The sequence below is a fragment of the Cupressus sempervirens genome, chromosome 1, assembly GCF_028749045.1.
Source record: "Cupressus sempervirens isolate cs-2001-9-10 chromosome 1, ASM2874904v1, whole genome shotgun sequence".
In the NCBI taxonomy this organism is placed as follows: domain Eukaryota; kingdom Viridiplantae; phylum Streptophyta; class Pinopsida; order Cupressales; family Cupressaceae; genus Cupressus; species Cupressus sempervirens.
The window spans coordinates 173,423,407-173,440,790 of record NC_143118.1 but is presented as its reverse complement, the minus strand read 5'-3'; the positions used below and the strand labels follow the sequence as shown (position 1 = coordinate 173,440,790).

The window sequence follows — 17,384 nt, the reverse complement described above, 5'->3', positions numbered from 1 at the left end:
CAATTGTAGTGATGTGACATGTTGGGTATCACAAAGGGACTTACATTGTTCATCCAATGGATATCAACTTCTTCCAACCAAACAAACTGCAATGGGAAAGGGATTAGAAAATCTAATCTAATCCTAGAATGAAAGAGATAATGAATGCCTCTGTGACTCTATCAAACTCAGTTTAGCCATCAACATTAACCAACTAGTGCAATCTCCTAGGGTAGATGTAAGATGTTCAAATTCTTACCATTCCATCAACATCTGTTGGTCTTAAATTGGTTTTGACAATTGAGTGTCAACACACTTAACAAATTTCTAAGTTGATGTCGAGTATAATATAGATTCCGAGCTAAAGTATGTGCCGAGCCAAAAATTCAATAGGTGCTGAGTTATTTAAGTGTCAAGTGACAATTGATGCCGAGCTGGTATATGTGCCGAGCAAAGTATAGGTGTCGAGTGAGACAGAGTTACTATAGGAGTCGAGCGAGACAGAGTTACTATAGGAGCCGAGCAAGACAAAAAATTTATATGTGTTGAGCATCAACAATCAATAAAGTGTCGAGTAACACAGAATCAGCATATGAGTTTGTGCCTTCACAAACTCAGATGTAAACCATTTTTGAGCCGACTCAAGATGAATCTCGAAGGATCTAAATGATAAGATCGAATTTTTTACATTCCCTATGTAATCAGCATGCAACCAATCAGAAAAATGGAGAGAGCATGCAACCAATTGGAGAAATGGAAAGAATTGGAAGGGAAAAGATGAATAAATCTCGATCATAGATTCATACCTAGCCCTAAGTCTCGAAACCTTTATAAGGAGGACGAAACCCCATAATTTTTTGTTGTATGTAAGTGTAAGAAGTCGTGTGGAAACGCATGAGTGAATGCTAGCGAAGTTTTGGAAGGGGTGAGAAGACTTAGAGGAAGAACATCATTGCAGAATTAGTTTGTCAAGAACAGAGTATTAGCACTTCGAACAGAGATATATCAGATCAGGAAGGATCATATTAGATTGAACAAAACAAGGATCTGGAATCAACAATTAAAGATTGTAAGTCATCAAATCAACATATTCTACTATACTTTCTAACCATTGTAATAAGAGAATGAAAATCCTATGAAGATAGGTTGGCTTAACATCTATTTTGTAGAACCTTTCACAAGGTGTTAAATCCTTTAACAAGGTGACATTCCAAGTGAATGTTTGTAAATCCTTTTAACAGATCACTTTTAACAGGGTGTAAAGCCTTTAACAGGGCAGGCCTTTCACAGGGCAGACCATTGATGGTGGTCAAACTTTGTAACCTTAACCAGTTACATATTGCTGCAATGATAAGTTGTGGGTGTCATCTCCACTTTAGTTTTACCTTCTCATTTTCGAGGGTTTCTGGGTGACCAAAATCTTGTGTTATCTGTTTTCATGCATGTTTTTACTTTCATGTTAATTAGATATGTTAGATGCATGAGAATAATCTTAGTTAAAAGTTTTAAGAGGTTATATACTGTTACTTCTGATTCACCCGCCCCCACTCCCCTCAGAAGTAAATCTTCCCACTTGTAATTTCCAACAACATCATCCATCAATGCATATCAATGTGCAAGAAAAAATCAAAGCAAAGCTCATAAATATGTCATTCAACCACTCAAGGTGGACTTATAATCGACAAGTAGCTAGTAGTTTGTTCTTAGTGAGTTCACCAAAGATTGATTCACAATTACTTCAATTCAACTAAACTACTTGTTGATGTTTAGCGTCAGAAGAAGCAAACCTGAATGCTACCACTGTTTACTTTGCATCACAGAGATATAAACATCTGCATTCTGTTACGATATCTACTTTACATTACAGAGAGATAAGCATCAAATTTACCCCTGTCTGATATGTATCACAGAGATATGTGCATAGGTATATATATTCATACTTACATATGCATATACCTCTGTCATACATACGAATTGTTGACAGCAAGGTAAGATTACTGTGGATCAATTTATATTGATTGGGCTGCATATTATCAGCGCCTCATTACTTGTATCGGATTCCGTACCCATGCTTTGTCTTGCTTGGTATTAAGCCTTGTTTAACCCTTTGATTATTATCGGGCGCGACTTATATAATTTGTTGGGCAGTTACATTAACTAAACATGGCTCCAAAGAGTCATGTCTCTTCACTCATATATATATACTTGCCTCTGCCGCTGGAAAAAGTATCGATCAAAGGCATACTGAGTACCTACGGAATAATATCACCATTGTTTATTCTTTATTGTTATAATTCTCATTCTGTTATACAGCGATTAGGAGTCTCTACCATTACTGAAGAAGGACGGCTAATCAAAGGTTACTGCAAGTCACAGTTCAGATAAGTTATTATATTCTACACAGTTTGATTTAGAATTTATCTACAAACATTTGTAATTGATTATCTATCAGTGATCCTCTATTCTTAATATGGTATCAGAGCAGTACTGATAAGAAAACTATTACATAATATTAATTCTAAATCTGAGACAAAGTTAAAGGAAAGAAAAGTTTTTGTTAAGCATTAAAATGGTGAATCACGTAAGAATTGAAGATAGACTAAATGGAGCATCTAATTTTTCATCTTGGAAAACCAGGCTACTAATAATTCTAAGAGAGATGGAATTAGAAAATCACATTGAAACAAATTTACCCATGCTTGAAAATAAATCTGAGAAAGCAACATGGAAAAGGCATAATCATAAGGCAATGAAAATAATCATAGATTCAGTTAAGGATCATATACTTCCTTCCATAGCCAATCTTAAAACTGCATTTGATATGTTCTCCACTATTCAAAATACATTTGAAATTAATAATACAAGTAAATTGCTAACTCTGAAACAAGATCTACTTTACATAAAAATGAAAAATGGATAATCCATTACCTCTTACTTCCTTAGAATTACTGAGTTAAAGGATCAACTTGCTACTATGCAAAGTCAAATGGATGATAAAGAACTAAGCATGATTGCTCTTAGAGGTCTTCCTCTATCATGGGAAACCTTCATACGAGGTTTAAGCTTACGTCCTGAACTTCCAAAATTTGATCAACTAAAGAATGAATGTACTCAAGAGGAGTCTAGGTTAGCCTCCAGAGGTCTAATTCCAAATCAAGATGGTGACATCCAAGCATTCTACTCTAAATCAAATAAGAAAAGAAAGTTCAAACATAACAAAAAGGACAACAAAAAAAATCACAAATCTCACAAACAACATGACTGGTCCAAAGTAAGATGTTTTAAATGTGATAAGCTTGGTCATTCCTACTATGTATGTCCTGAAAAACAAAAAATTCAAGCAGCTTTAGCAGAAATTAAAGAAGAAAATAATGAGAAAATAGATAAAGAAAATAATGCTTTTATAGCAGCTCTCTCAAGTGAGTTAAGCACTAATCACAACACTTGAATTATAGATAGTGGAGCTTCTCGTCATATCACCAGATTTAAGGATAAGTTCGAAACTCTCTCAAATCATGAATTAGAAGAAGTAACTATTGGAGATAATTCCTCTCACCCTATTAAAGGAATTGGTACGTGTTCTATTCAACTGAATTTTGAAATCACTCTTCAACTCAAGAATGTCCTATATGTGTCAGGGATTAAAAGAAATCTTGTCTCCATCTCCAGACTTGTTGATCAAGGGTACAAAATTGCATTTCAAGGAGATAGAGTTCTATCTTGGACTAAGAACTCATCTATTAAGAAAGCCATCTCCATTGGAATTAGGGATGAAAGTCTTTATAAGCTTTGTAGTAATCAAAATCCTAAGTTAAACCTAACCCTTAGTAATGATAAGTCAAATTCCACTGAAATTTGGCACAGAAGACTAGGCCACCTTAACTTTCGAGCCTTATCATCTATAGGTAAAATTGTGAAAGGCCTACTAAATCTAAAATTAGATCATTCTAGCATTTGTAAAAGGTGTGCTTTAGACAAAAATACTAAGCATTCCTTTCCCAAAAGTGATCATAAATCTAAAAGCATTCTTGAATTGATTCATACAGATCTTTGTGGTCCTATGTCAGTCCCCTCCCTTGATGTCATTTCTATGTAATTTTCATTGATGATTACTCTAGGAGAACATGGATTTATTTTCTAAAACAAAAGGAGTCATCTAAGGTCTTATACAAGTTTAAAGAATTTAAAGCCTTAGTTGAAAATCAATTAGGAGAAAAGATCAAAATCCTAAGGTCTGACAATGGGGGAGAGTTCACATCTGATATCTTTAAAAACTTCTGTATTTCTGTTGGGATTAAAAGGGAGTGTTCTGTACCTTATAATCCTCAACAGAATGGAATAGCTGAAAGAAAAAATAGATCTATTGTTGAGTCAACTAGAGCCATGTTACATGATCAAAATCTTCATTACTCTTTTTGGGTTGAAGCATCCAATACTGTTGTCTACATTCAAAATTGTTGCCCTCGCTCTATACTAGAAAACACCACTCCAGAAGAAGTATTTATCGGTGTTAAACCTAACTTAAGTCACCTAAGAATTTTCGGATGTCCGGTCTATATTCACATACCAAAAGAAAAGAGAACCAAATTGGAGTCTTCTAGGAAAAAGGGAATATTCATTGGTTATAGTGAAACTTCAAAAGGGTACAGGATCTACATTCCTAGACAAAGAACAATTGAGATTAGCAAAGATGTTATATTTGAAGAAAACACTGCTTTCAAAATTTCTAACAATAGTGATGAATCCATTTCAGAAGAAGATCAATCTACAGAAATTGAGAGGGAGGATAATTCTGACATCTCTTCCATGTCAAATCATACAGAATCAGAAAACAACCATACCAATAAGAAGAGACCCCTTTGGGCCAGGAAAATGTTAGCTGAAAATCAAGTTGAACCAGATGATGTAATTCAGAAAAGTAAAAGAACTAGGAATCAATCCTGTTATGTTGCACTGCTATCTGAACTCATAAAATCTTAACTGACCAATGTTAAAGAAGCACTTTCACATCAATCTTGGAAGGAAGCTATGATTGAGGAATATAACTCTATCTTGAAAAATGATGGGACATTGTACCAAGACCCAAAAACAAATTAGTTGTTTCTTCCAAATGGTTGTTCAAGATTAAACATGCTTTAGATGGCAGTATCGAAAAATACAAGGCAAGATTTGTAGCTCGAGGTTTCTCATAAAAGGAAAGTATTGATTATGATGAGACTTTTGCCCCTGTCGCCAGGTATACTTCAGTCAGAACAATCCTAGCTATTGCTGCATCTAAAGGATGGAAAGTACATCAAATGGATATCAAAACAGTATTTCTCAATGGTAAGATTGAAGAAGAAGTTTATGTTGAACAACCAGAAGGGTTCAATACCTTTGATTGCAAGACACATGTTTGTAAATTGAAGAAAGCACTTTATGGTCTTAAACAGGCTCCCAGAGCCTAGTATGAAAGAATAGATAATCACCTACTGAAATTGGGATATGTCAAAAATGAAGCCGATCCTAAACTATACTTCAAATCTGAAGGTAATGATATGGTTATCTTTGTATTATATGTTGATGATTTGTTAATCACAGGTGATGAACATCTTATAGAAAAATGTAAGCAAGATCTCTCAGTTGAATTTGAAATGAAAGACCTAGGGTTACTTCACTATTTCTTAGGATTAGAAATTTGGCAGCTGGACAACTGCATTATACTAAATCAAGGAAAATATACAATTGATATATTAACCAAGTTTGGGATGATGGAATGTAAACCGGCTGCTACACCTATGGAAATAAATCTACACAAATTAAAGTATGAATCTGAGGATGTGGATCCTACTTACTACAGACAAATTATTGGATCCCTAATGTATCTGGTTAATACCCGTCCGGACATATGCTATGCAACTCATACCTTGAGTCAGTTTATGTGTGCACCTAAGAAGATTCATTTACATGCAGCTAAATACATCTTGAGGTATCTGAAGGGAACTATTGGAATGGGAATCAAATATGACAAAGTCAACCTTGAACTAATTGGATACTCAGATTCTAATTGGGTTGGGAGTTCTATTGAGAGAAAGAGCACTTAAGGATATTGTTTCAGTCTTGGATTTGGTATGATTTCCTAGACTAGTCGGAAACAAACTTCAGTAGCTTTAAGTTCTACTGAAGCCGAGTACATTGCGTCTTCCTTGGGTGCCAGAGAAGTAGTATGGCTACGAAAGTTGCTTTCAGATCTCTTCAAAAGACCTTTGAAGCCCATCGTGATTTATTGTGATAATCAAAGCTGTATCAAGCTTTCCTCTAATCCTATGTTTCACAATCGCTCTAAACACATTGAAATTCCATTTCATTACATCAGAGATATGGTTAATCAAGGAGTCATTCAATTGGAATATATATGTACAAATGATCAAACGGCTGATATCCTTACCAAACCTCTTGCTAAAGTGAAACTGAAATACTTCAGAGAAAAACTTGGTATGATTATTTGTAGTGGAAAATTTTGAAATAAAAGAGTTGTTTCATTTGAGATTTTGTTTCCATTGGTTACTTAATAGTATTTGATATGTAATGAAAGGTGACGATCTTTCATGAACATATTCAAGTGTAAACTAATTATTTACAAGGTGACGATCTTGTAAATAATAAGATTATTTTGGGCTTCTCTAGACATTGCTTAAGTGCAAGTAGAGATTATTTTGGGCTTCTCTAGACATTGCTTAAGTGCAAGTAGAGATTATATGAGCTATCTCTAGACATTGCTTAAGTGCAAGTGGAGATTATTTCCAGGCTTCTCTAAACATTGCTTAAGTGTAAGTAGAGATTATATGAGTTGTCTCTAGACATTGCTTAAGTGCAAGTAGAGACTACGTGTGCTATCTCTAGACATTGCTTAAGTGCAAGTAGAGACTATTTACTGTTCATATGATGTTGCTTATATGATGACTCTGATTTAATTTATTTTTGCTTCTCCTTAGCTAAAGAGGGAGTGTTGATGTTTAGCGTTAGAAGAAGCAAACCTGAATGCTACCACTGTTTACTTTGCATCACAGAGATATAAACATCTGAATTCTATTACTGATATCTGCTTTACATTACAGAGAGATAACCATCAAATTTACCCCTGTCTGATATGTATCACAGAGATATGTGCATAGGTATATATATTCATACTTACATATGCATACATATACGTATGCATATACCTCTATCATACATATGAATTGTTGACAGCAAGGTAAGATTACTGTGGATCAATTTATATTGATCAGGCTGCATATTATCAGCGCCTCATTACTTGTATTGGGTTTCATACCCGTGCTTTGTCTTGCTTGGTATTAAGCCTTGTTTAACCCTTTGATTATTATCGGGTGTGACTTATATAATTTGTTGGGCAGTTACATTAACTAAACATACCTCTGAAAAGGCATGTCCCTACATGGCTTTTGGGCCACGTAGAGACATGACTCTTTGGAGTCATGTCTCTTCACTCATATATATATATATATACTTGCCTCTGTCGTTGGAAAAAGTATCGATCAAAGGCATATTGAGTACCTGTGGAATAATATCACCATTGTTTATTGTTTATTGTTATCATTCTCATTCTGTTATACAGCGATCAGGAGTCTCTACCATTACTGAAGAAGGAAGGCTAATCAAAGGTTACTGCAAGTCACAATTCAGATAAGTTATTATATTCTGCACAGTTTGATTTAGAATTTATCTACAGGAATTTGTAATTGTTTATCTATCAGTGATCCTCTATTCTTAACACTACTTCTACTCAATATGAAAAGAAATCCTAATGTAAGTATAGAGATGTAGAAACCATGCAATATCCCAAGCATCACAAACGCTCACCATGAAAACCAACAAGGAAGAAAGAATAATTTTGGTTATATTATAGCAACAATTTCAATGAGTCTTCTCACTCTAACTAATCTAATTCAAATGAGTTACAAGTGAGAAGGCCTTGGCCTTTATAGTTGTTCAATTACAATAAAGAGCCAAAATCAATTCAAGATCAAGGGGCAAGATTATGTCAACTAAGCCTGACATCCAACTAATACCTACAAGCATTGAATGCTTGTCCAATTACAAGGAAGCACTACCTCATGGGCCAATGAGAAAATTACAATCCTTTCAAGAACCAACTATAAAACAGGTTGGGTAGAAGCATCAAAAGGACTCCACATGTACACTTGGCATAATGTGATTGGGTATTCTTGGACACATGCAACTGGAGCCTTTTAATTGGTCAAACATGAGTTTCACCACCTCCATATGTTTATCTTAGAGAGTTGATCAATACCTTGGTGATGAGAAAATATTTCTTGATACTCAACATTAACAAGTTTGATTGTGATGACATATTCCCAAATTGCTTCATCTTCTCGAATTATCTCTATCTCTTGGAAATCCTCTCACTGTCGTGATTTTGAACTTGTAGTATTCCATGTGCTTGAATCTGGAACTTCAATTTGCAGAGGAAATCCATGTTGGTGATTACTTCTTTTACTTATAGCCTTGATTTTCCTTGTGCACAATTTGTATTTTTGAAGTCCACTTTGATAATCTGACTTTGAACTTGGACTGGAATCTTCATTTTGGCTTTCACTTGATCCATTTTGCTTGCCTTGAATTCTTAAACTTGTTCTTCTTGTTCTCTTGATGAAATGTTGCCATAGCCTCTTGCTTTCTAAACCATCTCCTTCTTTCATAGTTACCTTGCAAAACAAAGGAGAGAATTGTGTTACGCTTGTAAAATGATGATCATGAACAAGATTAAAACATTATTAAAATGATTTCAGCATTAGGTCTTGATGAGAGAAACCTTACTAAAAAATCACATTTCCAATATTCATACGTAGGTTTCCATTTCAGACCTTATTTTTTCTTTGATTTCATTTTCTTTGGATGCTCTTTTACCATTCCAGATCTGATTTTTGTATCACACTTGAACTTGCTTTTTCATGTTGAAATTCCACACTTGGATCAGTACTTAATTTTTTGGATTGGAATTCATCATGAAACCTGAGATTGTTTGAGATATTTCTATTTGAAGTTCTGATTTTAGTGAGTGACAAAATACCATCCTTGTTAATTTGAATCAGGCATAAAATGCTCCAAAATACCTTTGGCCATGCTTTAAATCACCTAGAAGTCGCATTGGAAGGCCTTCTAATAGCTAGGGAATTTCAAGAGGGAATGAGTTTACCTATACTTAACAAGTGCAGAATCTACACTAGTCAAATACAGCCTTGTACATGGCAAGTATGGATTCCACACTTGTCAAGTACAAGGTGTTGGCTTTCGCAGTTGTCAAGTACAATGTGTTGGCTTTACCAATGGTTTTGCAAATTTATAACATCTTTCCTCAATTTTCTGTAATTTACCTTGAATTTTCACTTGAAACTCTTCCACTTGAAGGCGTAAAAGTAAGGGGTGGGCGGAAATCTCACTTGTACTTGACAAGTACAAGGTGTTTTGGCAAAGATCAATAAGAGGGTCAAGTGGCAACGGGGAATTCATAACATATAACAATTAAGTTCTTATACGTTTAGTTATATTTTATGTATATACTACCACGATGTTTGAGAGTGGTTTCAGTTTCATAGGAGTTATAATAGAGATTCTATATTTTGAAGATCCAAAATATTGTCAGATTCACCCAGATTTCAGTGGTCCACAGGCTTCCCTCATGTTCTTTTTCACGTTAAAACTTAATCTCTTCTTGCTTTGCATTTTTGCTTCATCCTTTTTACACATTGGCTAATTCATTCCATCACAAATCTCCTTACTTCAATTCAACATTCTTGACTAGCTTGGCCTAGCTCTCACCCATGTCCCTGATTGACTAGACTCCCTAGTGAGCCAAAGTTGCTCAAACTCATTTCCTAGACTCGGAGACTTGAAAATTGCCACTGAACTAAGACTACCAAGGGCAACTACCCCACTGCCAAGCGAAAAGATGGGATTCCCATTTGCAATGAGATGATGGCGTGAAAACCTCACAACACACATCCTTCAATTTAGGGCCAAAAATAAAGATTCCTTGTTTCCTTGTGTATCTATTCTGCAAAGGAAGCATAAAAAATTGATACAGTTCCCCCACTTTGTGGCCAAACAAGATATTTCCCCATAGAAGAGATCATCAGACCTAAATAAGCAAACATAGAGAGGACAACATAGCTATTAATTCATACCACAACTTCCCAAGCTTGTACATGCCATCAAAACCAGATTTCATACAGTAACATGCAATTTTATGGCACCAATGAGTACTTACATAGGATGCTGGCATGCACATCTTGTGCCTAGGTAATTCTGAGAGTATGATAGAGAAGATGCACGCCTGTTAAGCTCCTTGAAATTCTTTAGTTTCTGCTGCAATGAACATTATCTTCAATAGAAATATCAGAAACTCTTTTTGATCTCTTTCCTTTCTCAAGTAGCATCATTATCATAGGGAAGAGTACTGCATTTATCTCCTCATAATAATGTATAACTGTCTTGCGCAAGATAGCAAAAATGTGGGGCAAAAGAGGGATTAGAATTTAATGTATCATTAAATTGTAAACACTTTGTAATGGAGTGATCAGCATCATTCAGCCAACCTTCAAAATACTTTTTCCAAAAAAATATTCGTTGTCTATCTAACAGAACATACTTGAACATTCCATTCTTATCTGTTTATTTCTTATATCACAAACAAACCATTTAGTAATTAACAGTTCCAAGAACAGAATTTTACAAGCTAAGATATATCGGTATCTTTACAATTTTATCATCCTTTTCTATTGAAGAAAGTGAAATTATTTAACCCAATCCTTAGCCCTGGCATGACTTACTCTAAACCCCATCACACTCACTAAAGGTTTAGGAAAAAACATTAATTATCCCATCATTTAGGTTGATTTGTAAGTGCATAATTGCAAATTTAACTAAAAGTACAGTATTGTTGTATAAGTAGAATATAAATACAACCACACCAAGTGCCAATATTAATATTGTGCATACAGTAGTGTTTAGACATACAATGTCATGTATTAAAACAGTGTGAATGACTAGTGCTACAAAGTCAAAATTTAAAACACCTAACCAACACTGCCTTCAAGCTTGAAGCTCATAAGTTGATTTACTTCAGCTGCAAATTCAAATGGGAGCTCATTGAATACATCCCTGCAAAATCCACCAATGATAGCTGCTACTGCTTTCTCTGGGTCAATTCCCCTCTGCTGGAAATAGAATAACTGGTCTTTCCCAATCTTTGATGTACTTGCTTCATGTTCAACACAGGCTGTAGGATCTTTGACCTGTAAACAGTCAACAAACATTAGCAACATAAATAAAGCCTCCAGATATTTCAAGATTTCAGAAATATTTTGAGAAGAAAAATAAAACCATCTTCCCAACCCCATGATATTTAATAGATATACAAGCCTATCAAATGCACACATGGTCCCAACAATGTTGTGAACAAGAAACTCACAGACAAAATATATAATAAAAAATAAGATGTATTACTGTCTAAATCTATCCATTAGCATAAGTGAAAATATGTGTGAAACAAATGAGAAGCAAAACAACTAGGACATGTTCATTTTCCACGAGGATATGTTGCCCCAAAAACACCCTACATTTCCAGGATGGAGACATCTCCAAGACTAGGGGTCTTGGCAGGAATCTCAGACAAACATCTCCAAAACATTGCTGAGACATCAGGACATCCTCAAGACATTCAGAGGACTCCTACGAATTTCTTAATCATCTTAAGGATTCCCATAAATCTCTTGGAGCCAGACGACCAAAACTAACTCAAAGAAAAAAATCAAATTGTCTTTGAACTCTTTGCCCAAGGCTGAACCGTTATGTCCTATGGGCCCCATCCAAACCTCGCAGACTCTATAAAACTGCTTCTTATCCTTGTTCCAATTAACAAAAACAAATCGACAAGAAGCTGATAGCATGAGTGTGAGAGTAAGAGTTGCAAGTGAAAGGTGGAGTGAGAGTGACATGCAAGAGAGTTGAGGAGAAGCAAGGGGAGTGACACAAAGTTAATGTTCACTTCAAATTCAAATGTTGGAAACTAGTATGTCAAAGTTTCATTTTAAATTCTTATACATCTTCTTGTAACTATTTTTTCAAGTACTATATGTGTTTCCCTGTTGTTGTCATCACATCCACACATTGGGAAACTCCATGCAACTTTGTTCATTTCCAGTTGCACATGGACAAGACTTGGCGAGTCCCAAAGCGAGCAGGTCAAACTGAGGCTTGACAACTTGCAATCTGATACTTAAAAGAGTTCAATCAGAATTACTGGACATAGTGAATGCTAGTAAGTAGACTCCGGCATGTCTATGAAAACCAAGGGCCAAAATACATAAGATTTAGAAAATATTTAATTGTAAAAATATGAAAGTGGAGTGTTTTTTGAGGAGTTTGGAGCAATTTTTAGGTATATTTAGATTCTAGAAGTACTAAAATTATGAAAAATGGCTTGTCCCATGCTAATTTGTATGATATTACAAGATTGAATTTGGGCTTTGTGTCACGTCCCCGATTTTGGCTGGTCTACGCTATTGATGGAGTTAGCTCATCATAGTGACCCTCGTGAGTTGACGGGGTGTTTTGGGGGTCAGTTATGAACTTAATATTTTTAGTAAGTCAATTATTGGCAGTTGTTATTTTTGACAGTGTAGTGGGTGGCTTCAGCAGTTGGTCGTCACCTACAGTTATTAAAGAAATAATTGCATGAGCTCTTATTTATTTATTAATCATTGAGTTGCATTATTATAATAATGTTTGTATTATTATAATAATGACATTAAGAGATATTTCTAAAAAGTGTATTGGAAAGTTTCTAGTGTTGAGTTCTTTTGGGAAACTTCCACAATTTATGAGGTGGAGTTATTTAGGAAACTTTGGCGAATGGAAAATTATAAATGAGAGCTCATTGCATTGGGAAAAGCACGCTTGAATATATATTTTCTTTTTGTGGCTTTTTTCTAAGTTCTGAATTGTATGCCCTTGCTAATATATAAGGGCTAAGTCTGAGAAGTTCTTGGCAATTGTGCTGAAGTATACAATCAGCCAACATTCTCCTACCGTATCTTCTATAGCTAAGGAGAATAATCTTGAATACATATTTCTTCTTTGATTATTTGGTGAGGGTTTCATTAAGTTCTGAGAATTGCTCTGAAGATTGGTTCTGCAAATTGCTATTGTTGTATAGCAATTTGGTAATTCCTCCTACTATTGTTGCTGTGGCTGAAGAGTGAATTCTTTCTGTTGATTATCTGCATAGATTGGTTTCATCGAATTTACTTGAGGGCGTTGATTGTGATCTCACTGGCTGCCATCTCCAATTCATCATCAAAATATTCTAGAACTGGTAACGCAATTTGTATGTTGGAGGCCTCGTGTTTTGTGAGGTAAGGTCATCATTGCGTGAGAGTTGCGGTTTGTATTGGGCCCGTAAGTTACTGCCATCAGGGAAACGACCACATTAAAGGGTCTCCGGTTTGATATTTTGGAGCGGCGTTTGGGTTTGACAGCACTTTGGACGCCCAAACAACTAGCTAGACGAATCATGGGATTGGCATTTGGGAGGAGTAATAACAAATCGCAGGTATGGCATTCTGAGTTAACCCTGTGATCAGCTTGTGAAATCTGTGTTGGAGCTGGATGTCATTGTCATTCTACCTGCCATTACCATTTGGAGCTATGTCCATCATTCCAGAACTGTGTGATTGAGTTCTTGGGGGTATTGCGTAGAAAGAGATAAAGGTGAATGCGGAGTAAAGAAGCTGTCATTAAACTATTCTGGATTCTTGCCTCAACCGGCAACACAAAGGATTATGCTATTGAATAATCAGGCTTCATTGTTAATTAAAATATTGGAATTTGGTTCATGATAATTTGTCAAATTCTGTATTTTCTTTCAGCAATAATAATATATAGTATTTTCCCTTGCAACCATTATATCTTCAGAAAATTCAAAGAAGTATATATTAAAAATTACACCAAACATTGTTCACTGGCATACATAGTTTTGTCAGAGCATACATTGGTTTTTTTTACAGTGGTATCAGAGTTTGCTGGGAAAGTGTTTGATGTAATGTCAAACCATTCAATGTGAAAGAAGTTGATGCTTGACTACTTAGGGTTTTTATACTTTGTTGCTAGGAGTGTCCTTTGACCTTGCTAACGACATTACTCCTTGACCCAACTAGGGATGCTACTCCCAAATACCTGGTTTTTGTTTTTAACATCTCTTTGGACCTTGTTGGATGGAAGAGCAACATTTTTTCCAAGTTTTTCCCAAGTACATTACTACTAAATAAATTACCATTATACTTCTAGTTTGCTAAATCAAACCTATTCTAAGCAATGCAATTAGGGATGTGGTGATGTGTGTTTTCCGACTCCCCAACAATAGAACAAAATACCAAGGTATCTTATCATCTCTTGATCATAGTATCATGTATGCTAATATTGCAACAAGATCATACAGGTTACTCCAAGGTCCCTATCATGTCAAATCTTGACCGTGAATAAGCTCAACGGTTGATGTGATTTACTAAATATCACAAGGGGCCGTACGCTTCCATTTCTCGTATTGATTTCAAATCATACTAGATGGGAGCTATCAAAAGATGCGGCAATAGATTACTTTTTGGGATTTTCAGAAATATGCAGAAAGCAAAGGAGAAGGGTTTAGGAAGTCTACTCTGCTCCTAAGGATAATGATAATAACAAATACTACTTTGATGGACAAATTCTGAAATAACCAAGCTTTTATTTGCCTAGTTAAACTACAACTACACAAGAACCGATGCAATCTTCAAGGGCTTATGCAAATGATTTTCATACCATAACGGACACCATCGAAACGAACAATGCACATCGAGTGATGGAAGTTAAGCATGCATAAAACTAGGTTCAAGCTAACTTTACGATGACTTACAATCAATAAATCGTCAAAAGTATGAACCAAGGAATTCATCAAAACACCATTGTATTCTCCATTGATATCATAATACTTTATCTAATAATCTAATCAAATGAGGAAATAATGAAACCAAGCAAACACAAAAATCTATGAAGCAATCAACATGAAACCAACAATGAAAACTCTTTTATCACGGTAGCTCTTAGCAACAATCTTGAAATTCCACTGCTTACAAATGAGAAATGTGACCTTTATATAGGTCATCGAATACAATGAGTGGCCTGGATAAAAAAAATTGGATGGCCCATATTATGCTACCTCAACCCTAACTGGGGTTAGGGAAATGGAAAAGGAATCTACTTTAATCTCCAAGGGTCCACTTTGACCAACCAAGAAGAATCCACCATCATATGGGATATAAATGCCCACTATGCATGTCGATCCAGCAGAAGAGGGGTGAAATGAATGCCCACTATGCATAAAATGCATCATCTTTCTTGATTGACTTCCTTAAATGCAATGACCCTCGACTTCAACATCTTTGACTAGCTGACAGAGATGACTGGATGCCATGTCAACATAACATATGTTATATAGGCTTGGACCATTTAATTGCATCATTTTGTAACCTTGAGTTAACTTTGATTTCTTGTTTTGAAATTATCATCCTTGACCACTTTCTTCCTTCCATGCATCTACTTGGGAAATCATCCCCTAAAAGTGGATCAAACTACCTCGTTGATGATTTAGTCATTATAGAATTTCATCACACAAAACTTCTTGATTATGGCCTTGGACTTTTAAAGGGAATTCAAGATGTTACATCCTCCCTTCTATATATTTTCACTTGAAATTGATATTTGAACCTTTGAACACCTTGAATCGTATCATTTGGAACTTTGGACATCTTCAACACTTGAACTAGAATTCTATGACTCAAGTATCCTTGATAAGTAGGAGATATTTTTCCATGGCAAGTCAAATTGCGATATTGCTATTAGGATTTAACTATGTAGTTTTTTTAGTCAAACTCATTGACTCATGTTTAATGAGTAGTGGATTCACACAAATTCATCTCTCATGACAATAAATGGAACACTTAGCACTCATTGGACATAGGTGAAGCAACGGGACGTCCTAGGAGGTCACCCATCCCAGTACTAGTCCAACTTAAGAGTGCTTAACTGCGGAGTTTCCTCCATGGTTAAACCCACTCTATTTGCAACCCCATTTGCAAAACCTTCACCAAGTGTTGTGCCTTATGAACCATTCATCTCTAATGACAATAAATGGAACACTTAGCACTCATTGGATCTAGGTGATGCTCACAGAGATGAAGCATTGGGACTTCCCAGGAGATCACTCATCCCAGCACTACTCCGGCTTAAGCGCACTTAAGTATGAAGTTTTCTCCATGGTCAGACCCATTGAGTGCTAAGTATTCCATTAATTGTCATGAGAGATGAATTTGTGTGAAACATGAGCCAATGAGTTTGACTCAAAAAACTACACAATTGAATCCTGATAGCAATATCACAATTTGACTTGTTGTGGAAAAATATCTCCTCCTTATCCATTGATGAGCTTAAGAAGCTTTTTGATGAATGGTTCATAACACGCAACACTTGGTGAAAGCTTTATGAATGGGGTTGCAAGCAAAGTGGGTTTCACCATGGGGGAAACTCCATAGTTAAGCGCACTTAAGCTGGAGTAATACTACGATGGGTGACTTGTTAGCATGAATATTGATTGTATTCCTTTGGGGGAGTATCCTAAGCATTGCTAGAACAATTGGAGAGTTTATTAGCATGATTGACATGTTGCATTCATGATTGTGTTTGTCATTGATGTCAACAGAGTATTGTTTCTGTAAAGATTGACAGAGTAGTAAACAGAGAAAGAGGTTGTATGGGCTGTGTATTGACGATGAGGTCAAGCACAGTTGAGGATATGTTCTATAGTATATCCTGATAATATGGACAAGTGCGCGTGTAGAAAGTCGAAGACATGTGAAAGTTATTTGTGATTTACAAAAGACAGTGTGCAAATAGAGTACTTGAGAAGTGGTTTCTGGTGTTCAAATTGTATCTCCTAACAGGGATAAAATCATGATGGGAGAAATTAGGCAGTGACTGTAGACAATTTGATAATGATGTCAATGAGTGTGTGAGGTCTGAGGTCGCACATGTGAAAAGTTGTAATTACTGTGAGCCAACAGTGTTTTGTAATTGTGAAAAAATGTAATGAATTGTATTATATTAATAAGGTCCTATTATAATTAATTGGGAAAGCCTCAAGGCCGACTAAAAGAATTATTTTGAGGATATGGTATAAAGGAAGGTTATTTTCCTTGTGATGAAGTGTAAAAATGTATGCAAGTGTAAGCGAACTTGTATTGGATATGCGAAGTTGATAAGTGCGAGTAAGCAACCAAAGGGATCCGTGCAAT

The 17,384-nt window shown here is 35.5% G+C and overlaps 1 pseudogene across 1 annotated transcript in view; it reads right to left on the bottom strand.

Moving 5' to 3' along the window:
* Positions 1-10,917: 10,917 nt before the first annotated feature.
* The window catches only part of LOC149576693 (uncharacterized), a 47,275-nt pseudogene continuing 40,808 nt past the window's right edge, over positions 10,918-17,384 (bottom strand). The window contains exon 2 of the transcript XR_016362066.1: positions 10,918-11,294. The product of XR_016362066.1 is annotated as an uncharacterized LOC149576693 (transcript). The remainder of the gene's footprint in view (positions 11,295-17,384) is intronic.